Below are 27,440 nucleotides of genomic sequence, written 5' to 3'. Positions count from 1 at the left end.
GGTTATCACAAGAGCTGGACATCAGCCATTTTCTGGCAGATTTCACTTTTAACAAGAGATTTTGTCATGGAAAGCCGCGCGGAAGCTTCGCTCGTCACAACTGATTCGCTTTGGAAGCGAGACAAAGGAACACCTCCGTTTCGGCGTGTCAGAGGACAAGTTTGAACATGTCCAGCTCTCCACAATTTCACTGATACTTACTGGACTGGTAAGCATTGAAAGCCGAGACAGACATGTCCCAACTTGTCCTCTGACACGCCGAAATGGAGGTGTTCCTTTGTCTCGCTTCCAAAGTGAATCGGTCATGACGGTCCTTAAAGCTGTAGTTAATGTTGTCACTACACTTTCCCAACAGTTAAAGTCCTTATTCTCTGTGAAGCCCGTAAAATTTTCACAGAAAGCCAGATAAATTTTTCGAATAGTTTCCAGGTGCCAGTCTCTAACAGCTTCTGAAAAAATTCTGATGGAAAAACCCCCCAAATCATTCTGCCATTTCCAGACAATGAAAGTCCGACGAGGGGGTGGGACCACTCCTTCCACAAGGCGTGCTCACAGGCGAATGACGTCACCGACAGGCGTGGAAAAACTCACGCATGCGCACAAGGGTTCAAGCTTGTCTGACGTGAAAACATATGAATCAAATCCATATAGTTTAAAAAAAAATAAAAAGGTACGATACTTTATGGACAGACCTCGTACATATTAGTACAACAGAGCAGCTGTTGTCTGGTATAATTGTTCCATAAGTCCAAACTATGCAAAACGTTTTTCCACACTGCAAACAAACAGAACCAAGGTTTAGTTTGAGCCGGACCGAGACCACCACTTTGGTCGGCCCAAATTTTGGTTCTTTGGTTTGAACTTTGATCCAAGGCAGCTCTCACACATGCTGTTTTGGTTCACAGTAAACAGAAGCTCTGGATCAAACAATAGTAGTGAGTAAGTGACCTTTAATTTATTTATTCATTTAACACAAATAAGGCTTTATATTTATTACTTTGTAATTTTTTTATATGTGAAACTGGAGTGTATTAAATTATAAAACAGATTTATTTTGGCTTAAAAATTACATTCCTTAAAAAAAAAACTTAAATAGTTTTCAAGAGTCATACTGATGTGACGACTATGTCACCCAATATTATACAGCCCTACTTCGAAACATCTTCAACAACCTCCAGTGTTTACAGCTCCTTTTCTTGTTGCAGTAATGTCAGTGAATCACAAACTTCGAACACTTTCTGGCTGATTTATGCTGACTTGCGCTCGTTGCTGACGCTATATCGCTCCATCTTGTTGTTCTGTCCTGGGACACATTTATGGAATTTGAAGCAGAAGTGTCTGTGGAAAGGTACTTTTTATACGGGTAAGAATCACAGCCAAAGTCATTCTTCTCCCAGACACAAACCTGACAGACTGTTCTGTTGCACGCATGCTAATGGCCTCTGCTTCCAGCACATAATATTCTTCACTGCATCAGTTCAAACTCTTTATATTCCTTCGTACTAAAGTGAAGCCAGATCCTCTATCAATAACAGATGTTCTATCTTCATTCAGACTGAAAGAAATGCAAATTTTGAATTATTAATTACCAACTGTGGTGGGGGGTGGGGGTATCCATTTTACACTGAGGCCTTCAAAACTATCCTCCGGCAGTATCATGTGATGTGATATCACAAATAGACATTGCATACTATATATCCCAAATCACTGTCCTTACCAAAGAAACAAGAAAAAACTCAAAACTTTTACTCATAAGACCACCAACCAAGCAAAAATATCTTAAACATTAATAACAATAAGAATTCAACAGGTTTCAGCTAAGCTGCTGCAAATGTAGCACTTGCCACATGCACTCTGGCATAGCAAGGCAAGCAATAATCAATAGGAAGTGAAGACATAGAAATCCAGTTAAACTTACAAGAGCTGCTCATCACTCATCACTGGAGGACAACAACCATCCCCTTTCTTTTTTATAAAGTGTTCAATGACATGGTTGTACAGTATTTTGGTGCACTTTAGGTCCCAGGATATCCATCACCAAACCCATTTCTTCTCTTCTTTCAGACACTGAGCATTAAAAATCAGATCTAAGTAAAAATATAATGCTAAAATACCCTTGGCTATACGGTAGAGAAGCTTGAATCTTCGACTGGACTGGGTTGCTTGACGCGAGGACATTTCGCTTCAAATCGCAGAAGCTTCCTCAGCTAAAATTCTTGCTCTGGTAGTCTGACTTCTGTCTTGACCAAGGTAGAGAAGAAGGGGTCTTCTTCTTGTTCAATAAAGCCCCTCTATCAATCAATCAGTCAAAAAAAATGTTACATTTTAACGGCATCTATAGGAGGCTTTGCGTGTATGTTTACATGAGCGTTTGATAAGAGATAAGTTGTGCAGATCTGGGAATATTTGCATCCTCTGTGCGTTTGCAGGTATTAATGAGACAAGTCTAACTCCATAGCAAGTTAGCTAAATGTTTTATAAATCACTCCAGGGGCATTATTAGGTTCCAAAAACAGCATTTTCAGTTTTAGCAGTGTTTATTTCTTCCGGGCTTTTGCATAATATCCTCCTGACTATCAGAACATACATACATTATTGTTTACATTTGTTGTTATATGTATTTGTTAATACCATTTTTGTAGGGTTAAACTACGCTATCGTACTTTATACGCAAGTTACTGGCTTTGTTTAACTTTGTTGGCTAGCAAGGTACGGCTGGCTTATTAACGGCTAATTTAATGGTAGCACATCTAGCTATAGTTAGCTTATTTTCATGATCAACATTTTTATTTTACATGGTGTAGATTTTTAATTATTCTTCAGTTTATGGGTTCTTTAATAGATATCATCATATAGTATCTACGTTTGGGGTTTCCATTAGATAGCATATAGAATATGTAATTTGTCTTCCTATAGAGGGTTTTCATGTGACGTATCGGTCACGTCATTTTGTGTCCCGCGGCCATTCTGAATTACGACGCGGTGGCCGCTGTGATACGCTACGTGCATTTGCCGAACACTTGCAGAAGCTTCCACGTCGGTGTGAAGAAGCCTCACGGCACTGTGGCGCTGAGAGAGATCTGCCACTAATCCAGAATGGAGACGGCACCTGTCCTGCAGCAAATCGGTCACATGATTGAAAACCCTCTATAGTAAGCTAGCACGGTGAACTTTAGATACCTCATAGCGTCTGTTTCTATAATAAAGTAACCACATTTATAGCTTAGCCTACTAGCTATAATTTAATTTTACTACTTGTCTACAGACTAGGTACACGTATACTACAATCTTCTCCTGTATGAATATTTAGGTTTTAGAAGCTAACTCCTGCTATCCCTGGTTCTCAACACCAGACACCTAAGTGGCTCTACTATACTCTATTCTACTCTTCTATTCTACTGTTTTTTTTTTTTTTTTTTTAGATATTTAGATATACCTTAGTATACACTAGTAGTTCTAACTTAGAATTGGAATGTATTATAGAAGACATAACTTACTGAATTTTTATATACGAGGTCTATTAGAAAAGAATCCGACCTTATTATTTTTTTCAAAAACCATATGGATTTGAATCACGTGTGATTACATCAGACATGCTTGAACCCTTGTGGGCATGCAAGAGTTTTTTCACGCCTGTCGGTTATGTCATTCGCCTGTGGGCAGTCTTTGAGTGAGGAGTCGCCCACCCTCTCGTCGTTTTTTCATTGTTTAGGAATGGCTCAGAGACTGTTGCTTTGTTTGATCAAAATTTTTTCAAAACTGTAAGGCACAACTGAGTGGACACCATTCGATAAATTCAGCTGGTTTTCGGTAAAAATTTTAACGGCTGATGAGAGATTTTGGTCTGGTAGCGTCGCCGTAAGGACGGCCCACGGCGCCTGATGGAGATCTGCGCTTCGAGGCGGCAGCGTCTCGCCGTTTCAAGTTGAAAACTTCCACATTTCAGGCTCTGTTGATCCAGTAAGTCGTCAGAGAACAGAGAACTTTCAGAAGAAGTTGGCATGAGGAGTTTATTCGTACATTCCATTGTTAACGGACATTTTGTAATGAAAGAACGTGCGGGCAGAGTCGCATGTCGGGCCGGACCCGACCGGGGGGGGGGTCGCGACAGGAAAAACACCTCCGTTGGAAACCTTAACGGACAAGTTGGAACATGCCCAAGCTGTTAAACAATTTCTCAGTTACTCACTTGTTGAAAGCCATCAAAAGCCGCCTGAATTTTACAAATGGTTTTCAACACAGAGATGTTTTTCCTGTCGCGGCGCACACAGATTTGCCGAGTCATCACGGAAACGACTCGGCGAATTTGCGCGCACGTCTTTCATTAAAAAATGTCCTTAAACAGTGGAATGTCCGCATAAAGTCCTCATGCCGGCCTCTTCTGAATCTTCTCTCTTCTCTCACGACGTCCTGAGCAAATTAAGCCTTAAATTACGATGTTTTCAGGTCGAAACAGGCCGACAACGTCGCCTCGGAGAGCTGCGCAACGTCCCGCTGCATGGGAAGTCCTTACAGCGACAGAAACACCCCATAATCTCTCATCAGCTGTTAAACTTTTCACCGAAAACCAGCGTAATTTCTCGAATAGTGTCCACTCAGATATTCCTCACAGGTCCAGAAAAAATGTTGATAAAGCAACGCGCGCCGTCTCGAGCAGCGTGTGAAACAAAGGAATTCAGCCGAGAGGGCGGGACCACATCTCACTCAAGGCCTGCCCACAGGGAAATGACGTCACCGACACGCGTGAAAAAACTCACGCATGCGCACAAGGGTTCAAGCATGATTGGTGTAATCGCACGTCATTCAAATCCATATAGTTAAAAAAAAACTAAAAGGGTCGGTTTATTATCTAATAAACCTCGTATATTATTTACACACAAACGAAGCAGAGTTTACAGCTACCTACCAGCCTGTGACGTCACAATGCTAACGTTCGGTAAGTGTTCTGTAAATCCTTCCAAAGGTGTTATCAGGTTACAAAAACAGCATTTTCAGTTTTAGAAGTGTTTTACTTCTCACTAGCTTTTACATAATATAAGAGAAAGGTGTTATTTCTAGCCAAAAAAAATGAAGTGAAGTTCCAGCTAGCGACACCAGGAAGTGATGTCGTCACGCTAATGTCTGCGAGATCATAACCAAAAAGAAAAAAATAGGAGCACATTGTGACTTTTCAACCTCTTAAAATACTGTCCAAGTCCTGTGCGCCAAGAATGTCCCCTGTGAATTTGAAGACCCTGGCAGTATTAGGACTGGAGTTATGCTGGGCACAGATGGACAGACAGATGGACAGACAGACGAAAAGCCTTCACAATACCCAATGGCCATATTTGATGGCCATCAGGTAAAAACTGAACAAAAAACAAAACAAAATATAGTTGCCCCTGACTGGATATATTTAAAGTTAAATCTAGAGTGTGTAGGATTTACTGTCATCTAGTGGTGAGTTTACACATTGCATTATACTGTGCTTCTTTGTCTTTCAGCTGTTCCCGTTAGGGGTCGCCACAGCAAATCAATCGTTTCCATCTCACCCTGTCCTCTGTATCTTCCTCTGTCACACCAACCACCTGCATATCCTCCCTCACCACATCCATAAACGTCCTCTTTGGCCTCCCTCTTCTCCTCCTGCCTGGTGGCTCCATCCTCAGCATCCTTCTCCCTATATACCCTGGGTCCCTCCTCTGCACATGTCCAAACCATCTCAATCTCGCCTCTCTGACTTTGTGTCCAAACCGTCCCACCTGAGCTGTCCCTCTGATATGTTCATTCCTAATCTTGTCCATTCTCGTCACTCCCAAAGAGAATCTCAACATCTTCAGCTCTGCCACCTCCAGCTCTGCCTGCTGTTTTTTTGTTAGTGTCACCATCTCCAAACCGTACAACATGCTGATATTCTTCAGTCACAATTCACTCCTGCCACCTTTCTCCACCCACTCCACCCTGCCTGCACTCTCTTCTTCACCTCTTTACCACACTCTCCATTACTTTGAACAGTTGACCCTAAAAATTTTAACTCATCTACGTTCACCACTTCTACTCCTTGTAACCACACTATTCCACTGGGCTCCCTCCCATTCACACACATGTACTCAATCTTGCTTCTACTGACTTTCATTCCCCTTCTCTCCAAAGCATATCTCCACCTCTCCAGATGAGACTCAACATGCTCTCTACTCTCACTACAGATCACAATGTCATCTGCAAACATCACAGTCCATGGGGACTCCTGTCTGAACTCATCTGTCAACCTGTCCACCATCACTGCGAACAAGAAAGGACTCAGAGCTGATCCTTGGTGTAATCCCACCTCCACCTTGAATGAGTCTGTCATTCCGACTGCGCATCTCACCGCTGTCACACTATTTTTGTACATGTCCTGCACTACCCTACATACTTCTCTGTCACTCCAGACTTCCTCATACAATACTACAGCTCTTCTCTTGACACCCTATCATAAGCTTATTCTAAGTCCACAAACACACAATGTATCAGGTCTGGAAGATAGTTCAGGCTGGACACAAATGCAGGACTCTGACAACAGGCTCTGTATGTAAAAACAGTTTACTGAAACAGTAAACGGGGTCCGGTACACAGAAAGGCAGTCCAACAGGAATAACAAAACTAGGAACATCAGGCAATGGCGTGGTCGAGGAAACAAGCAGGTGGTCAAAAAACACATGAAGCAGGCCGAACAAGAAAACAAGATACAAAGCTGGAGAGAAGGCACTAGGTGGATCAATCTGGCGAGGGAGTAAAGCAAAATGAGGAGCTTAAATACACCCAGGTGATGAGGTGCAGATTGAGAGCAGGTGTGCATGGAATACACCAGAATGAGGGTGTGGCCAGAGAGAGGGAAACACCCACCACCAAGAGCCAGCAGAGACAGATGAGAAAAAGTGACTGACAGGCCCAAAGAGGAAAAACTCCAACAAGAGAACAAACAAAACAGAAAACAACTGAAAAACACAAAGCCAAGAAATAAAAGCAGACAAAGCTCAATTCCTGACAGGACCCCCCCCTCAAGGGCCGGCTCCAGATGGGCCAGGAGCAGCAGGATGGGCCAAATGAAAATCAAGAACAAGTCCGGGGTCCAAAATAAAACGAGAGGGAACCCACGACCGCTCCTCGGGGCCGTAACCCTCCCAGTCAACCAAATATTGGAACCCACGGCCCCGACGGCGCGAAGCAAGCAGCCGCCAAACAGAAAAAACAGGCCCCCCATCCACGCACTGGGCGGGAGGCGGGGGAATGGCCAGAGGGCAGAAAGAACTAGACTGGAAAGGTTTGCTATTGCTAACATGAAATGTGGGATGAATGCGCATGGATGGGGGCAACCGGAGACGAATGGAAAAGGGGTTGATAACCTTGGATACGGAGAAGGGACCAACAAACCTGGGAGCCAATTTTCGTGGAACCCCACGGAGAGATAGACAACCAAACCTTTTGGCCTGCAGAATAGGCAGGAGCGATTGATCGCTTGCAGTCTGCTGCGGCTTTATACAAAATGGAAGAACGACCGAGGGCTCGACGAGCCTTCTCCCAGGTTCGCTGGCAGCTAATGATCAGACTGAGGGCCGAGGGAACCGGGGAACGCAGGGTAACGGGTGAAAACAGAGATGGTTATGGCCAAAAACTACATGAAACGGAGAATACCCAGATGAAGCAGAAGGCAGACTATTATGTGCTAACTCAATCCAAGATAGCTGAGATGCCCAAGTGGAAGGATGTTGAGAACATAAAATTCTGAGACACTTTTCCAATTCTTGATTAAAGTGTTCAGTCTGTCCGTTAGCTTGAGGATGGTACCCAGATGTGAGACTGGATGTGGCCCACTCACGTACTGCCGCTACCTTATCAGGGTCCATCTGGATCCTCCCTTCTGTAATAACGAACCCCAGAAAAGACACTGTGGCTCTATGGAATTCACATTTCTCAGCTTTTACGTACAAATCGTTCTTCAGCAGGGTGCGTAGCACAGACCTTACATGCTGGATGTGGGTTTCAAGATCAGATGAGAAAATTAGAATGTCATCTAAGTAAACGAAGACGAATTTGTTTAGATATTCACGTAAAACATCATTAACGAGGTTCTGGAAAACGGCTGGTGCATTAGTAAGGCCAAAAGGCATCACCAGGTATTCGTAATGCCCCGTAGGTGTATTAAATGCTGTCTTCCACTCGTTTCCTTGCTTAATTCTGACTAAGTGATATGCATTCCGGAGATCCAATTTTGTAAACACTTTGGCGCCCTCTAGTGATTCAGATGCAGATGACATCATGGTAACGGATAGTGATTCTTCACGGTAATATCATTTAACCCACGATATTCTATGCAAGGACGAAGCATTCTATCTTTCTTTTTAACAAAGAAAAACCCCACTCCCGCGGGTGATGAAGAGGGCCGAATCAACCCGGCATCAAGAGACTCCTGAATATATTCCTGCATAGCGGTGTGTTCTGGGCCTGACAACAAATACAGTTTTCCCCGAGGTGGACTTGCCCCAGGCAGGAGATCTATGGCACAGTCATAAACATGATGAGGTGGAAGTGACTTTGCTTTAGCCTTGCTAAATACTGGCGCTAAATCATGATAACAGGCTGGTACTCCCACGAGATCAGGAGGAACAGCAAGCGGTGGAGATTTTGACCTGACCAGAGCAAGATGATCCCCACTCGCTTATTGTCCCATTGACCCAGTTGATATTAGGGCTGTGCTGTTGCAGCCAGGGGTGCCCCAGGATCACAGGGTGAGTCATTTTGTCAAAAACAAAGAAACTAATTGATTCCACATGGTTCTCATTGACAGTCAAACGTACAGACTGAGTTCGGTGAGAAATCTGTTCCAATTCCTGGCCATCCACCGCCCTAACCACCAGGGGGCGTGGGAGGCAAAATAATTCAAGGCGCAGGGACTTGGCGAGCGATGGTAATATAAAATTAGCATCAGAACCTGAATCCACAAATGCGCGCACCAACTCAGTGGACTGATCTGATTCTAATTTAGCAGAAAGAAAATTCTGAGAAGCTGAGGAAGAAATTGAGCTGTGACTCACCCGTACTGAGGCTTGACATTGTGCCTAGGCACCCCTGACCAGGCAACAAGAGACCCAGTGACCTGATTGTCCACAATAAAAACAAAGTCCATCGTCACATCTGCGGCATCGTTCCTCTTGTGACAGATGCGAGTGACCCAGCCGTGAGGGTTCTTGTACTCTATATTGTGTGGAGACAACCTCGGTACGGTGAAATGAAGCTCCGCCCTGGTTAGAAGTGGAGCCGCGTCATGGCTGGTAGCGCATCTCCTGGCGTGGGCGTTCCGATAAGCACCGGTCGATCCAGATCGCCAGGGCGATCATCTCGTCCAAATCTTCGGGATGTTCGGCAGCGATCAACTTGTCCTGGACATCGGCGGCCAGCCCTTGGAATAAGACATCATGGAGGGCGGCTGGATTCCACTTGCTCTTGTTGGCAAGAATGCGGAAGTCCATGGCATAATCTGCCACCCGGCGAGTGCCCTGCTTCAACCTCAGAAGGGAGCGCGCCGCCTCGCGTCCCGGAGAGGTGTGCTGGAACACCTGCTGGAGAGCTCTAGTGAATGCTTGGAGGGAGGAGCAAGATGGCGACTGACGGCTCCACTCCCCTGTGGCCCACACTGCAGCCCGGCCAGATAAGTGCGAAATCATGTATGCTATCCTCGTCCTATCGGACGGAAACATAGATGACATTAATTCGAAATGCAGTTCACACTGTGTGATAAATGGTTGAACATCTCCAGTCTCTCCGGAGAAACGCTCCGGTCGAGACAGCTGAGTGCAAATGGCGGTGTCAAGTACGGGTGCCGGGAGGGCGGTCGGCATTCTAGGTAGGGAGAGACTGGTGCTACTTCTAGCTTTGTCCGGGCTGGCCTGAGAGTTGAGCTTCGACAGGAGTTGTTCCATAAGAGTGCTCACTGTGGACATAAAAGCATCCTGACGTGCTAGCTCACTAAAGCTGGTGCTGAGAGCAGCGAGCCGATCCTGTTGCTTGGCAAGCTGCCCACTATGGTGGCATACTGTAAGCTGGAAAGATGTTGAGTCTGCTGTGTCCATTGTTGGCCAGATTGATTTATCAGGTCTGGAAGATAGTTCAGGCTGGACACAAATGCAGGACTCTGACAACAGGCTCTGTATGTAAAAACAGTTTACTGAAACAGTAAATGGGGTCCGGTACACAGAAAGGCAGTCCAACAGGAATAACAAAACTAGGAACATCAGGCAAAGGCGTGGTCGAGGAAACAAGCAGGTGGTCAAAAAACACATGAAGCAGGCAGAACAAGAAAACAAGATACAGAGCTGGAGAGAAGGCACTAGGCGCATCAATCTGGCGAGGGAGTAAAGCAAAATGAGAAGCTTAAATACAACCAGGTGATGAGGTGCAGACTGAGAGCAGGTGTGCATGGAATACACCAGAATGAGGGTGTGGCCAGAGAGAGGGAAACACCCACCACCAAGAGACATCAGAGACAGACAGGAGAAAAAGTGACTGACAAACCCAAAGAGGAAAAACTCCAACAAGAGAACAAACAAAACAGAAAACAACTGAAAAACCACAAAGCCAAGAAATAAAAGCAGACAAAACTCGATCCCTGACACAATGTAACTCTTTCTGGCTTTCTCTGTACTTCTCTAACAGTATTCTCAGAGCAAACATCGCATCTGTAGTGCTCTTTCTCGGCATGAAACCATATTGCTGCTCACAGATCCTCACCTGTTTTCTAAGCCTAGCTTCTACTGCTCTTTCCCATAACTTCATGCTGTTGTTGATCAACTTTATGCCTGTGTAGTTACTGCAGCTCTGCACTTCACCCTTGTTCTTGAAAATAGGAACCAGCACACTTCGTCTCCACTCTTCAGGCATCCTCTCACTTTCCAAGATTTTATTAATCAATCTGGTTAGAAACTCTACTGCCATCTCTCCTAGACATTTCCATGCCTCCACTGGAATGTCATCTGGACCAACTGCCTTTCCACTCTTCATCCTCTTCATAGCAGCCCTCACTTCTTCCTTACTAATCTCTTGTACTTCCTGATTTACTCTCACCACATCATCCAGCCTTTTCTCTTGCTCATGTTCTTTATTCTTCAGCTCTTCAAAATATTCCCTCCACCTTCTCAGCACACTCTCCTCACTTGTCAGCACATTACCATGTGCATCTTTTACCACTCTAACCTGCTGCACATCCTTTCCAGCTCTGTCGCTTTGTCTGGCCAATCGGTACAAGTCCTTTTCTCCTTCCTTACTATTCAACTTCTTGTACAGCTCGCAATATGCCTTTTCCTTCGCTTTTGCCACTTCTCTTTTTGCCTTACGCCACATCTCCTTGTACTCCTTTCTACTTTCTTCATCTCTCTGACTATCCCAAAAACTTTTTCGCCATCTTTTTTCTCCTTATGCTTTCCTGGACCTCTTCAGTCCACCACCAAGTCTCCTTGTCTTTCTTCCACTGTCCAGATGTCATACCCAGTACTGTCCTAGCTGTCTCCCTCACCACATCTGCAGTACTTTTCCAGTTGTCCAAAATTGCTTCCCCTCCAACCAGTGATGTCGTCATGCTAATGTCCGCAAGATCATAACCCAAAAGAAAAAAATAGGAGCAGAATGTGACTTTTCAACCTCTTAAAATACTGTCCAAGTCCTGTGCGCCAAGAATGTCCCCTGTGAATTTGAAGACCCTGGCAGTATTAGGACTGGAGTGCTTCTCTCACACTGTTGCCCATCAAAATTTGGTTTCCTTTATGGCGTCGCTTCTTTGTCGATGGAGACTCATGTTTCCTCCCCTTCTATTGTGATAAGCAATATATGATCCTCCTTTTCATAAAAATGAGTGTTATCAACATTGTTAGCTGCACTAATGTACGCAACACAGTGTACAGGGGTGCAACCATCGATCACCCTTCTTTTTCTTCCATCTTCACACAGCACTGCAACATGTAAACAGTGGTGTAAGTATGGTCTTTTGGGTAACGGTATCAACATGACGGTGCAACATGGTGGCCTCCATCAGGGGGCCTGCTCTCATGTAAATATGACTGGGTCATTCTAAACTCATATAAACACATTAATTCTTTGTTGCAGATAATTACATACTAATGAACAGATAATTAGGAATGTTATATTCCATTTCAAGTAATAAATGCCCCTACATTCTACATACTGTAGCTTTAATTCAGATTGTAGACAGTCAGGCATCCAGAAAGGTTTACAAGGAAACATGTGAGCTGCTCTCAGCTTCTCAGTAAATCAGTCAACATGACAAGTGCGTTGACTTAACGCTGTACGCTATGAGACACTGTTTGATTTAACACCAATGGCCCCACTTGACGAGACTATTTGGGAAGTAAAAGTGTATTCTGGATGCGAGTAGCGTTTTTTTTTCTCCTTTTATTTGTGAACTTCGCTATTTAAATTTGAGCTAATGTCTGGTACATCTCCTCTGGGTTCAGTTGAATCGTGCTTTTGCCAGAAAAGGTTGAGCTTGTGTGTGTAGAATTAGGGGAACAGAGGGAAAGGTCTCACAGCACTTACTGTCGTTAATTAAAAGTAGACCCAAAAAAACAGCTCAGGAATATTTGCCAATTCAATAAATATTGCATTATTTTCGCAAAGGATTCTTGAAGATAGTGTTGCATAAATGCTAACAGATGCATAATAATCAGATCAAGCTGTTTGTCCCAAAGCTGATTCATGCTTCTCTATTGGTACATGAAAATGTTTGCGCAGAACTGTGCAGCGATGGTATACCTGAAGGGTTTCATGAGGATGAAATCAGAATGAAACATTCTGGGATTGGGACTACTATCACCTGGTGAAAATGTTTAACATCCAGGAAAATCCATCGACATGTCTCAGCATGTCACCTGTGTGTGTGTGTGTTTCATGCGTGCGGACAGAGAAGCATAAACCAGACTTTACCATTCTCCAGTGGCCAATAACACAAGACTTGGTACATGAACCTAGACCCTTCTGACAGCTTGGATGTTCTTTATGAGCAGCAAGCTGTCTTCAGCAATGAAACCAACTTTACTGACGGTGACCAATAAATACAAAAGGTCCTCGCTCTTATGGCCCAGCATCTGCAACTGCAGCTGGCCGGCACGGCACAATCCAACCTTTCCAAGTTGTTTTGGCTTTGATGAAAGGAAATGAAGAATGAAAACTCAACTCTTGTATTGGGTTATATTAAATTCCAAGCCACTGGAGGCTTTATTTACTAACAGACATGGTAATTACAGCTGTCAAATACATCTGTGGTCACTTTGAAGTTTTTCTGACAAAGTAATGGTCAAATACAACCTTGGATACAATAATCCTCACCGCGTGTGTTCTCACAAATTGCACAGCTGCTATTTGCATCATAATTACAACTGAAACAAAAGCATTTTTAGACCACAAATCAGTGCAAGAGCTCCTAATGGGTAAATAATAACTGCATACCGGATAACTGGCCAATCACTTGCAGCATGTTATTTCAGTTTAGTCAATCATCATCATCAACAGCTGACACAATAAGTTTACATTACACCTTGGTTAAAAACTTTCAAACTCAATTTTCTTCAACTCCACACGTTTCATGTTGCCAAATGACACACGTGTCAAAGTCGATTTCAATTTCTCCTTCATTTCCATAAAAAAATAATAGTTACAAGATAGAGTTTAATTTTGATTCTCTATGTCAGATATTCAGAGGATAAAATGTTTGCATGAAGGTGTTTTTTTGGCCTCTTTAAACCACATGGAAGGTTGCAGAAGAATATGGAAATCAGTTTTATTATTGTTTAAAAACTTTCGAATGACTAGCTGGGATAGTTAAATGGGCCACATGTAACCATATTTAAGCCCTAAATTGTAGGAACAGTGTTGTGTTGTGTTTAAGAGCAGGGAAGTAATACTAAATGGAAGGCATCAGATGGCTCATGCATATCCTGCATGCGCCACACACCACTATATAAATGTACAAATAAATATGTCAGTAATAGTGTTTTGTGACTATGTATGACTTCATCATATGACATATGTGTGATTTCATTATGAGGGCATTCATAACAATCACAAATCTTTTAGTAAAGTAAGTCCAGACCCGGCACTACGAGGGGGCGTTTGGGGGTGACGCCCCCTCACGTCATCAACCCCGCCCCCTCGGATGTGAGATTTATCAAAAAATAAAAATAAAAAAGAAAGAAAAAGAAATACTGGAAAATATAGCAAAATATTAGTTATTCAATAATATCATGTATTTAACAAATAAACCAAATTAATTAACTAAAGTAATTAATTTTAAAACAAACGGATATGGTGTGTGTCTGTGTTCAAGCGATTTGATAGGTTGAGGTTGCGCTTGTCAGTGCGGCAGAGGGCAAGGATCCTGAGTCCAGCGATTATGGCAAGGTGGACGAACTAAAGCATGCTCGATTTATTCAAGCAGTGTCAGAGCTGGAGTTCCTGGGATTCGTCAAGTCCACCAAGCAAAAGGCAGATCATGCAGCACGACTCACTTTGGGAGGGTGTTAATGCTGTGTTTACACATAACGACGACAAGTCACGAATGCCATGAAGTACACATTCTTGGCCGCTGATCATGAATGTGATGATTTGGGACAGAGGTGTCAGGTGTCCTCAGGAACTGCTGCAACCTGTTACCACATGTTACGATTAATGGCACGTGTTGCTGGAGAATTATCAGGAACCATTATGCACGGTCAAGAATAGTGTTCCGTGTTGTTGCGTGCTATTGTGCATAACAGCGCATCGTTAAGTTCTGTCATGTTGTGAACGAGGTGAATTGTCTCCACTCACACACCCATATTCATCCAGCCGAATTCAGATCGCTCCAGTTTTTCAGAAGAACTTTGTGACTGCATGTGTAGTTGGGCTCTGTGCCATGGAGTGGCGCACATGCCCAATTGCGCTGTGTTTGCGCTTGTGATGGAGGGCTGTATGTTGGTTTAATCTACTGTCTCGTGTCGTTTTGTGGTATGCAGGAGATCACTTGACCGAGGGTCTATACATTAAAAAAATAATAAAAAAAATAGTCATCACTCTTTACTCTTACTCAGTCAGTCTCTTACAACAGTGTAGCCTAAATACATGAGCTTTCCAGGAGCGCATCCAATTCATTACGCACGGTCAGAGGCACGTTCCCTCCGGGGAGGTGGGGGGGGTCGACCCCCGCCCCCTGTGATAAACTCGTCGCCCCCTTAATATTTTTTTCTGGCGCCGGGCTTGAGTAAGTCCCTTCGGCTGCTCCCTTGTTTGCACTCGGGGTCGCCACAGCAAATCCAAGGTGGATCTGCATGTTGAATTGGCACAGGTTTTACGCCGGATGCCCTTCCTGACGCAACTCCACATTATATGGAGAAATGTGGCAGGGGTGGGATTTGAACCTGGGACCTTCTGCACTGAAACCAAGAGCATTAATCACTTGGCCACCACCCCACCCAATCACAAATCTTTTGCTGATCAGTATATGCTTTAGATCATCCATCTAGGCTTCTTGGCTATGACAAATTATGTTTTTCAAAACTTTTCTGTGACCTTTGACCAAACTACCCCAAATATAGTCACCTATAGATATCTATCCAAGAAATAATCCCATAATTTTTGAAGGAAAACCATCCAACTGTTTTTGAGTTATCTTGTCCACACACACACACACACACACACACACACACACACACACACACACACACACACACACACACACACACACACACACACACACACACGCGCACAGTTGTGAAAACCATCTCCTGCTTTGCTGTTTTGGCGAGATGCAGAGTAAATATTAAACAAATGCATCTGGTGCAAATGTTTGAATGTCCACAAGTCAGGTTCCTCCTCTGGAGCCATCTCAAAAACACTGTGTAATCTACACAGTAAAATCACCAGTGTTAAATTAACATTGACAGTGAAAATATGGTCCCTTTCTGACCAAAATAGGACCATATGTACACTGGCAGTGTTAATTTAACACTGTCAGTGTTAGTTTTAGTTTACACTGGTGATTTTACTGTGTACCGTACCCTAGAGTAGTAACGCCCACCCTACATTAAACACTAATAATTATTATTTTATCAAAGTTGATTAAACACTCACACTAAATTAATTTCATGACCCAACACATCATAAGTTTTATCAGAACCAAAAGGTCACAACTGATGAAGTGTTTAAGAAAAAATGTGACTGACATCTTCCATATTTAAGACAGCGCTTTTGTCACCATGGCCTCCACTAATGACAAAGCCATGACTCTAAATCTGACATAAAGAAAAACTTGACAGGATCACGAGGGCAAAGGCTGAGCACAGCCGCCGTCGTGAGCCTGCTCAATGGTAGACAAAGCCACAAACCGGAAATGGCACAAAAAATCTGCCCATGGTGAAATAAAACTACGCAAATTAGCGTTGCTACGGACACAACATGTTTTGGTACTGGTGGCGCCTTTCAGTCCATAAAGGGCATGGACCGTGGAGACCTGCTTTGTGAGAATTCCCAGTGTTGTAATTAGCTTACCTGAGTATTTTAAAGTATTTGAAAAATGTCAATTTCGCAGTAATAAAATTCTAAATTGATCATTTTTCACAAAGAAAGGCCAGAAAATCTGTGTGACACTTGCAGCTGTGATTCTCAAATATTTTCAATTATGCCAAAAATGTATGTGGGACTGATCTCTAATTCAAAAGACAAATATGCCTGCTACAATTTCAGTTTTTTAATTTACATTTCATCACTACGACAAAAAAAAAAAAAAAAAAAAATCGGAAGCACTGTGATAAACTATTGAACACAGTGTTTCTTCAATAATTTGTCTTTTATTTCTGTTTCAACTATAATTTAAATTTCAAGGAACATGGAGAGTATAGTATAGAGGGTGAAGGGCTAAAAACTTCTTTCTTTACATTATTACAATTTTGTTGTAAAAAAGAATCGTAACAACAATTGTGAAGTAGCCTATCATTACTTTGAGGTTCTGCAACAATTATTCAATTTTAAATTATTGTTTGATGATATATACACAGATAGTTTCTTCCTGTTAGGGGGGAGTTTTTCCTTTCCACTGTTGCCAAGTGCTTGCTCACAGGGGGTCGTTTTGACCTTTGGGGTTTTTCTGTAATTATTGTATGGCCTTGCCTTACAATATAAAGCGCCTTGGGGCAACTGTTTGTTGTGATTTGGCGCTATATAAAAAAAATTGATTTGATTTAATTTAATTTGATAGTGAAGAGCTTCACTCATTAATGTCAGCGATATCAAACATACTATATCAACAGTGGATTAATGGCTTCCTCCTTGGTGACAGCCTTTTTGACTATGGTACTAGTATGTGGCATCATGCACCGTTGAGAGACCACACATATTGTACTTTCTGATCCAATGAATTAGGGAAAACTGAAATTTTTAACAAAGATTTATCTAAACCTATGGCCCTAATGGTATTGTTTATCTATAGGGGGTTTGGAGTGTTTGGTGTAACTGGAGTCTCATCGCCAACTGCGCAAACACATAGAAAGTGATTAAGTTATCCGTCATCCTCAGAGATCACAGAAATAATTGTTGACCACTATGAAGACCAACTTTACTTGCCAGCCTGGATTCCAAGGGCTTAAATCACAAAACTTTGTCCAAGGTCTTGGGGGTGATGTATTGTCTCACATTCCTGCAGTTAGCTAAACTGCAGGAATGTCTTACAGACATAAGGACATGGATGACCTCTAATTTCCTGCTTTTAAACTCAGATAAAACTGAAGTTATTGTACTTGGCCCCACAAATCTTAGAAACATGGTGTCTAACCAGATCCTTACTCTGGATGGCATTACCCTGACCTCTAGTAATACTGTGAGAAATCTTGGAGTCATTTTTGATCAGGATATGTCATTCAAAGCGCATATTAAACAAATATGTAGGACTGCTTTTTTGCATTTACGCAATATCTCTAAAATTAGAAAGGTCTTGTCTCAGAGTGATGCTGAAAAACTAATTCATGCATTTATTTCCTCTAGGCTGGACTATTGTAATTCATTATTATCAGGTTGTCCTAAAAGTTCCCTGAAAAGCCTTCAGTTAATTCAAAATGCTGCAGCTAGAGTACTGACGGGGACTAGAAGGAGAGAGCATATCTCACCTATATTGGCCTCTCTTCATTGGCTTCCTGTTAATTCTAGAATAGAATTTAAAATTCTTCTTCTTACTTATAAGGTTTTGAATAGTCAGGTCCCATCTTATCTTAGGGACCTCATAGTACCATATCACCCCAATAGAGCGCTTCGCTCTCAGACTGCAGGCTTACTTGTAGTTCCTAGGGTTTGTAAGAGTAGAATGGGAGGCAGAGCCTTCAGCTTTCAGGCTCCTCTCCTGTGGAACCAGCTCCCAATTCAGATCAGGGAGACAGACACCCTCTCTACTTTTAAGATTAGGCTTAAAACTTTCCTTTTTGCTAAAGCTTATAGTTAGGGCTGGATCAGGTGACCCTGAACCATCCTTAGTTATGCTGCTATAGACTTAGACTGCTGGGGGGTTCCCATAATGCATTGAGTGTTTCTTTTTCTTTTTGCTCTGTATGCACCACTCTGCATTTAATCATTAGTGATTGATCTCTGCTCCCCTCCACAGCATGTCTTTTTCCCGGTTCTCTCGCTCAGCCCCAACCAGTCCCAGCAGAAGACTGCCCCTCCCTGAGCCTGGTTCTGCTGGAGGTTTCTTCCTGTTAAAAGGGAGTTTTTCCTTCCCACTGTTGCCAACTGCTTGCTCACAGGGGGTCATTTTGACCGTTGGGGTTTTTCCGTAATTATTGTATGGCTTTGCCTTACAATATAAAGCGCCTTGGGGCAACTGTTTGTTGTGATTTGGCGCTATATAAATAAAATTGATTTGATTTGATTTGACATTTATTTGAGAAATGGCTGGAATTGGTTTTGCATGTTAGCAAATGTAGCTGTCTTACTTTTATGAATACAAGGGATTTGCACTTATAGTCCAACAGTCTTGTACAATGTCTGCCACAATGGATATTAGATGTTGTGATGTTGCTGCTGAGTGTTGAAATCATTAATACAGAAAGGATGTTTTAATTTTATCGCTCTCCCAAGGACCATGAGAGGAAAAAACAAAAGATCTCAACTGTGAAAGATGAAAACAACCCCACTCTGGGATTTGTAGTCAACACAAGGCTTTAGCTCCGTATGTAACTGGGAGATGAACATATTACTAGTCATACTGGCATGAAATGTTAATGTTTCAGGATTAACGCAACAGAATATTAGCACACTTTCCCATAATACATTGTGCATGTTGTCTTGAAAGAACACAGCACATCATTTTACAGAGGATTACTGGAACAAAAACATCTATGCAAGGTGTTGGATAGATAACATGTTGGTGATCTTTACCCCTGCCAAGGAGGTACTGTGAAATCCACGTGTTTGTTTATTTTTTTGTTTGTTAGCAGCATTAAATAAAAACTAATGAATGTATTTGAATGGAACTTGGCAAAGGAGTGATCACAGGTAAAGGAAGAACTCATTACGTTTTACTGCAGATTTGGATCAAGGGGCCGATCCTGACTTTATTGTTAATGCAGGTCTTTGATCATGACTGCTTATGGACTCAAGGTGCTACACACAAAATCAAAGTTACTATGATCAGGCTCAAAGAGAAGTGATTACAGTTAAAGGTTAATGAATATGATGAAAGGTCAGGATAAAAGGTCAGTGATAAGTATCACAACCCAGCAACATGATCAAAAGTTAGAGACAAGATCATACGTGACTGATCAAGATCCTTTAATCAGCATCAAAGAGCAATGATCAGATGAAATGGCCAATGCATATGATGGAGTTCAGGATCAAAGATCAGAGATAAGAATCAAAAGTAAAGAACACGATTAAAAATTAAGAATCAGATCATGTGTGAGTGATCAGGGTCAAATTTCAGTAATAATTATCAGAGCACAGTGATCTTAATAAAAGGTCAATGAATATGATGAAAGGCCATGATCAAAGATAAGAGATAATATTAAATGCCAGGTAGATGATCAAAGGTTAGAAACAAGGTCTAGTGTGAGAGATTAGGATCCAAGTTCACCAGTCAGCATTAAATACCAATTGTCAGAATAAAAGGTCAATGAATATCATGAAAAGTCAGGATTAAAGATTAGAGATAAGTATAGAAAGTCCAGAACATGGATCAAAAATTAGAGATCATGTGTTAGTGATCGAGATCATTGTTCAGCTCTCAGGATCAAAGATAAGAGATAAAAACCTCATGCAAATGACTGTCATGGTTCGTGTCTTGGTTTCTGTATTATTTTGGTTATTTCATTAGTGTGTCTTAATGTTTTATTCAAATTTGTGTACTAGTGTTTTTCCTCCTGTGGTCAGCTCTCAAAGTGATTTTCTCTTTTCACTCTGTGAGTTTACTTTCAGGTTTTGGTATTTCTTTGGGTAGTTCATTACGGACCTTGCTGCCTTTTTTTCCACTATGGAGATTTGGCCTGTCACTCTTCGGATCTGCCTATTATGTTGTGTTTTTGTGTTTTGACCTTGGCCTGTATTTTTGGATAAACTTGTTTGCTCTGCCTTTCGAATGATTATTTTGGACTGATTTTGACTCAAAGCCTGTACATCAATAACATTGGTTTACTGACCTCTGTGCCAGATAAACCAGCTGCCTCTTGTGATTCTCTCCTCAGGGGCCAAAGGTTAAGATTTTACGATGATCAAATGGATCAGGATCAGGATCAAAAGTCATTATCCAGGATCAAATGTGAGTGATCTGGACTAATGTTCAGCTTTCAAATATCAATATCAAAGAGCAATGTCAAAGGTCAGTATCCAGATCATAGATAATCAGTTAAGATCAAAATTCAGCTGTTGGAATAAAATATCTATGACATGACGATCTATGACAAAAACTCTAAAAGTTTAATCACAGTCAAAGACATGAGCAGGATGAAAGTTTATGCTCTGCAAACAAAATGAAGACCCCGTACTGCGTGGGCTGTTTCCTTGAAAAAGGCACCTTTCTTCTTTTATTTCCTTTTCTTTACTTTTGTCAAACTGAAGCTTTGTGTCAACAGTTTAAATACAACAAAACCAAAAGAAGAACCATCTAACACCAACTGAACTGTCCATGATTCATCCAGATGAGATATTTACCTCAGCATGCATACCACCTACTCCACCTCAGGGTTAGATCACAACGGGAACTCCATAAAACAGCTGTCACACCTGGATGAGTTCAGTGCCATGTCTTCCCAGTAGCGCCTCGGCATGGCTCATGTGCATTGTGCATCCTAGGAGAAGGTCAGCACTCTGCATGGTGAGATCAGCACAAGTTAGGAAAGGTCGGTTAAACTTGTGCCACCGTTGAACATGGTGAAAATTTTCAGGAGCTTGGTCAGGCTACTGACCGCATGGGCTATCTTGTGGGCAGCCCAGTGCAGACTTATCTTGACCTGGCATCCAGCTTTTATTGCAAGCATGAATAGAATTACCCCAAGGCTATGAAGAGTTGAGGACAGAGTCTAAACCAGGTTCACTTGAAGTTAAGGTTGTAGGGTTGGTAGGGCCGAGGTGGTGAGAAATCCAATGAGGTCTGGGCTAAAAAAGGAAAAAGAAAAAAAGGCTTTTCCTGAGTTTTGCAGAGTGGTGTGCCTGTTTGGCAGGAATCAGTGCTGAAGGCTGAGAAATCAAGTGAACTGAACTGAGTTCTATCTCAGCCTTATAAAAATTGACCAGGTGTGAGAGCTGCTTAAGCCTGGTATTTGCGGTTTTGAAGTTTTTAACTTTGTTTATTTTCTCCATGAAGCAGGGCAGGTCTATTACTAATAGACCAAATAATACATCCAATTATATATAGTCCAGGGCCAGACTTCAGGTTATGAGCAAATGTATGCTGGAGGATTACATTTCCCAGCTGGCTTGGGATGCCCCAAGAGGAGTTAGTGGGCCTGGCCCAGAATAGTGGAATGTGTGGGACGAGATGCTTAGGCTACTACTACTGCAACTGGGACCTGGATAAGCAGCAAAAAATGAATGAATGAATCTAAATCCAGCATCTACTTTATTGCTGCTTTGAAACATAAGTATCAACTAAAGTGCACAAATGGGGTACAACATAGGAGTACAGTACAGACCAACAAAAATGTCAACATTTTCTGAAGAAATATAACTTTGCATAAGTTCTATTAGGAAGGATTACATTTCAAGCTTTCATTCAGCTTCACCTCACTGCTCTGTGTACACTTGATCCCATCAAATCTCACAAGCTAAGAAAAGTAGGTTCTGGTTAGTACTTGGATTGGAGGCCTCTTAGGAAGATAAGGGCGTTTTAGTGTTTCTTCAGGTAAAACTGGAGTTGTGTCAGGAAGGGCATCTGGTGGAAAACTTGTGCCAAATCCCAATGCACATCTGTACTGGATCCATTGTGGTGACCCTTGCCAAAAACAGGAACAGCTGAAAGGCAAACAACACTCAGATTCAACTCATTAGTAACTGCGGCATATCTGACAGAAAGCAGCGGGTCTTCATAGTCATGAAGTCATGTCCAATATGAAACTGAAACATTATTTAAAACATCACTCACCTCAACTCACCTCTCTGCTGCTTGCAGTTGCTGGCTGAAACCCTTCCTCCTCCTCCCCACTGCCAGCAGTGAATGGTTGGGGTAGGCTCCATCCCTGACATCTTCCGACAGCACACTTTGAGATCAATGCGCTCCCTCCTCCCCCACAGACTGTTTGAACATTCTGTCCAGTATCACAGTGGATTAAATCTTTAACTGCTTTTAGTCTCCTGGGTCTTAATGTTAGAACTGAATATTCCTACAAATTGCTGGTACTTAACAGAAAAGGTGATTTCACTTTTTAAGCATGCATACACAATGCAAACTAATTTATGCACATGTAAACTGCATATAACACTTCGGCTTAGATACTTATTCCAATCCACTCATACTGTATGATAGTGATGTCACATATGGCGTTGTTTTCTTGAGTTTTCCTTGTAGCATGAGGGGAAATTACTGCTGAACACACCGCACATGTACCATGGTTTGATACAATGTTCCTTTGTTCGCTGGCTCTTGGTGTGTGGTGCTGCACTGCATCAGCTCTGAGCTCGTTATCACTCGATGATCGGACAGTGAAGTCGGCCAGCCCCTTAGGGTGGTCTCAGCACAATAAGCGTCACTGCATGCCAAAGATTTTTGGATCTTCTGAACTACATAAATATTGATCAGACTGAGCTCAGACACTGACACTGTATTTGCTAAAAGTTGAAGTTTATCTTACAGTGTATTCTCTTTAGCATCATCTCTGCAGAGCAGAAGAAGATATCAAAGATGGGCAGATATCATGTATCCTGCTGTACGCGGTCTTATAATAGCCTGTGGTATCACCAACAACACAGACGATGAAACTGGCCTGCCTCCTCACTGTGATACACACATCCAGGCCACACTCCAGATGTGGTTTCTCCATATGAGGCTGGTTCCAGTGCACATCAGTTCCAAGCCAATGCACCCGGGGAAAGAGAAGGCTTCTGGTACAGGCCAGGCAGCAGGATGACTCATGTTTGGCATAAAAGCCTGCAAGACTCCAACTCTGAGGCAGATTTGAAGGTACTGTAGTTCGACGTCCAAGGGTTTTTTATTTTTTATTTTTTTAATTCTGCTTAAACCTCTGTCAGGTTAGGTCAAGAAACATACACACATAGACGACTCATAGATGAAGATCCTGATTGGTCCTATATGTCCAGATCTCTCACTGACTCTCTCTCTCTCTGTCTCTGTCTCTGTTTCTCTCTGTCTCCATTTTGTGGTTGTAGGTTTGAGATCTACAGCAGCATCAAAATAATTGTTTTTCAGGTTCAGGTTAGCCCAAAGGGGGTTCAGCCTTCACTTGATTGTCGGAATGCTTGGAAACATCCTCCTCTGGCAAACTACTCCAGGCATTTATGACTCAGTATAAACCTGTTCAACTTTAATTTGGTTCCACTGTAGCTGTCGTGGCTCTGCGATAGACTGGCGTTCTGTCCCCTGTGACTGCTGGGATAGGTTCCAACCCTTAATTGGCAGCCCAGTCTCACTTTCTTTTTTTCATGCCCCATCACAAAAAGCGCCCACTTTTCATGGCGTTTTTTTTTTTTTTTTTGCTATTTATAATCTTCCCCTTCTTCTAACTCTACCCATAACTATAGCGTAGGTATGTACCCTCCCCAAATGTTAACCATGACTCCCCCCAGACCCCCCTTTCACCCCACATGAAGTGAAAGTGGTTAAAGTGTTGGGCTTGAGACCAGAGGCCTGTTCAAATCCCAGCCTGACCAGAAAATCACTAAGGGCCCTTGGGCAAGGTCTTTAATCCCCTAGTTGCTCCCAGTGTGTAGTGAGTACCTTGTATGGCAGCACCTTCACATCAGGGTGAATGTGAGGCATTATTGTAAAGCACTTTGAGTGTCTGATGCAGATGGAAAAGCGCTATATAAATGCAGTCCATCTACCATTACCATTTACCCACATTTTGTACCCTCGTCACAAAATGAATTTGTGCCCCCGTTGTGAAAAACGCCCCATTTTTGTACCCTGTCAGGAACACATAGGAACCCAGTTCCATGAACTGCCATGAAACTGATGGATGGATGGATGGATGGATGGATGGATGGATGGATGGATGGATGGATGGATGGATGGATGGATGGATGGATGGATGGATGGATGGATGGATGGATGGACGAGTGGGTGGGTGGGTGGATGGATGGATAGATGGATGGGTGGATGGATGGATGGATGATGGATGGATGTAGCTGTAACTACAGTGTTGCACACTGCTGCATCCCGATTGCGACACCTTTGGACAACACCAGTCACCACGCTTATGTGGTGACTTTTTTTAACAGTCGATGTTGCGTTCATACTGCCACAGCATTCATACTCTACAAGTAATGAAAGGCAGCAGAGAGGTGATACATACCCGGTGTGTGCACATAATACTGCACTGCAAGAGTATGATAACTATTTCAAGATATAGCAGGAGCTGTACCAGTAAGACCAATCTGCTCTGTTGGCTGCATATACCCGGGCAATTTTTCTGGAGCACAGTGATGTCATGTCATGATGCTTTAGTGATATTATCATGCCTTTACCATGTATTGACAAATGACTAGCTGATTGATACCAGCTGCAGATTACCTCTCCAGCCCTATTATTGGTGGAAAATCGTAGGAAACTGTTTTCAGAAATTATGTCTTAATTTCATGAAGTGTCTGCAACATCAGTGTAACGTCACTCATACCATTTCATTACACATGCATTACTAACTGAAATGAACTTCAAATTGTCTTTCTAGCCCTATTTGTTGTGGCCATATCCTGGAAAATGTGTTTTTTCAGATTGTATTTTTGGCAATCTTGACCTTGACCTTTGACTGAACTGCTGTAAAAGTTAATCAGGAGGAGACAATCACTCGAGGAATATTCTGATCAAGTTTGGTGAAAATGTGCTCACCCATTTCAGTTATTTTGGATATAGACAGACACACATGACATATTACAATAACATCCACCAGGCTGTTCTGCAGGGTATGAAATGTAGATTTCAATCAGTATTAATTTCATTCAAGAAAACTATGATGATTTTTTTAAATACCTTCTTTTCACAATAAAAATGAGATCATAACTAAAAATTAATGTTTTTGAGAAAATAATGTTGCTCATTGTTTTTGTTTTTTTTTGGCAACAAAAATTAAACAATTCTTTCTAAAAGACTGACAAACGTACCAGTGACTTTTAATAGATGTGACTGCACTTACTGGTGGCCCAGCAGTTTAATATCTGGATAACTTAATATGCTGTAAACAGCAAGAAGAAACTATATTAACAGTTTGTTAATATAATGCTATAAAAGTTCACATTATTTGTGGTAATAGTAGCAGATGCATGTTAGTAAAGGGTTTGTACAAAGCCCTGTTAGTAGAAAGGAGATGTTTTCACATTAGAACTTTGTAAGTATTTGCATAATTGTAATCCATTTGCATTAGCACCAGTTAACAAGCTCCACATGCCCACTGTGTCAACATCACCACAGGCTCACACCATGATGACATGATGACAGTGAGTGAAAGGAATTTTATTTTTCATACACTCCTACCGCCCACTGTAAATTCAACTAAGCTGTGATACAGTGAGGCAAATAAGTATTTGAAGTTTTCCCACCTACAAAGAATGGAGAGGTCTGTAATTTTTATTGTAGGTACACTTCAACTGTGAGAGACAGAATCTAAAAAGTAAATGCAATAAATGACATTGTATGATTTTTAAATAATTAATTTGCATTTTATTGCATGAAATAAGTATTTGATCCAGTAGAAAACCAAACGTTAATATTTGGTACAGAAACCTTTGTTTGCAGTTACAGAGCTCAGATGTTTCCTGTAGTTCTTGAACAAGTCTGCACAAACTGCAGCAGGGATTTTGGTCCACTCCTCCATACAGATCTTCTCCAGATCTTTCAGGTTTGGAGTTTCAGCTCCCTCCGAAGATTTTCTCTTGAGTTCAGGTCTGGAGACTGGCCAGGCCACTCCCTTCAAATGCTTCTTACGGAGCCCCTCCTTAGTTGCCCTGGCTGTGTGTTTGGGTTCATTGTCATGCTGGAAGACCCAGCCATGACCCATCTTCAATGCTCTTACTGAGGGAAGGAGGTTGTTTGCCAAAATCTGGCAATACATGACCCCATCCATCCTCTCTTCAATACGGTGCAGTCGTCCTGTCCCCTTTGCAGAAGAGCACCCCCAGAGTATGATGTTTCCACCCCCATGCTTCACGGTTGGGATGTGTTCTTGGGGTTGTTCTCATCCTCCAAACACGGTGAGTGTAATTGATACCAAAAAGCTCTATTTTGGTGTCATCTGATCACATGACCTTCTCCCATGCCTCCTCTGGATCATCCAGATGGTCACTGGTGAACTTCAAACAGGCCTGGACATGTGCTGGCTTGAGCAGGAGGACCTTGCTGCCCTGCAGGATTTTAAATCATGACAGCATCATGTGTTACTAATGTAATCTTTGTGACTGTGGTCCCAGCTCTCTTCAGGTCATTGACCAGGTCCTCCTGTGTAGTTCTGAGCTTTCTCAGAATCATCCTTATCCCATGAGGCAAGATCTTGCATGGAATCCCAGACCGAGGAACACTGACAGTTATCTTGTGTTTCTTCCATTTTCTAATAATTACACCAACAGTTGTTGTCTTCTACCAAGCTGCTTGCCTGTTGTCCTGTAGTCCATCCCAGCCTTGTGCAGGTCTACAGTTTTGTCCTTGGTGTCCATAGACAGCTCTTTGGTCTTGGCTATGGTGGACAGGTTGGAGTGTGATTGATTGAGTGTGTGAACAGGTGTCTTTTATACAGGTAACA

This window comes from Thalassophryne amazonica, chromosome 4 (genome assembly GCF_902500255.1).
Source record: "Thalassophryne amazonica chromosome 4, fThaAma1.1, whole genome shotgun sequence".
NCBI lineage: Eukaryota > Metazoa > Chordata > Actinopteri > Batrachoidiformes > Batrachoididae > Thalassophryne > Thalassophryne amazonica.
The sequence above is the reverse complement of the archived record's forward strand: the minus strand, read 5'-3'. Positions refer to the sequence as shown.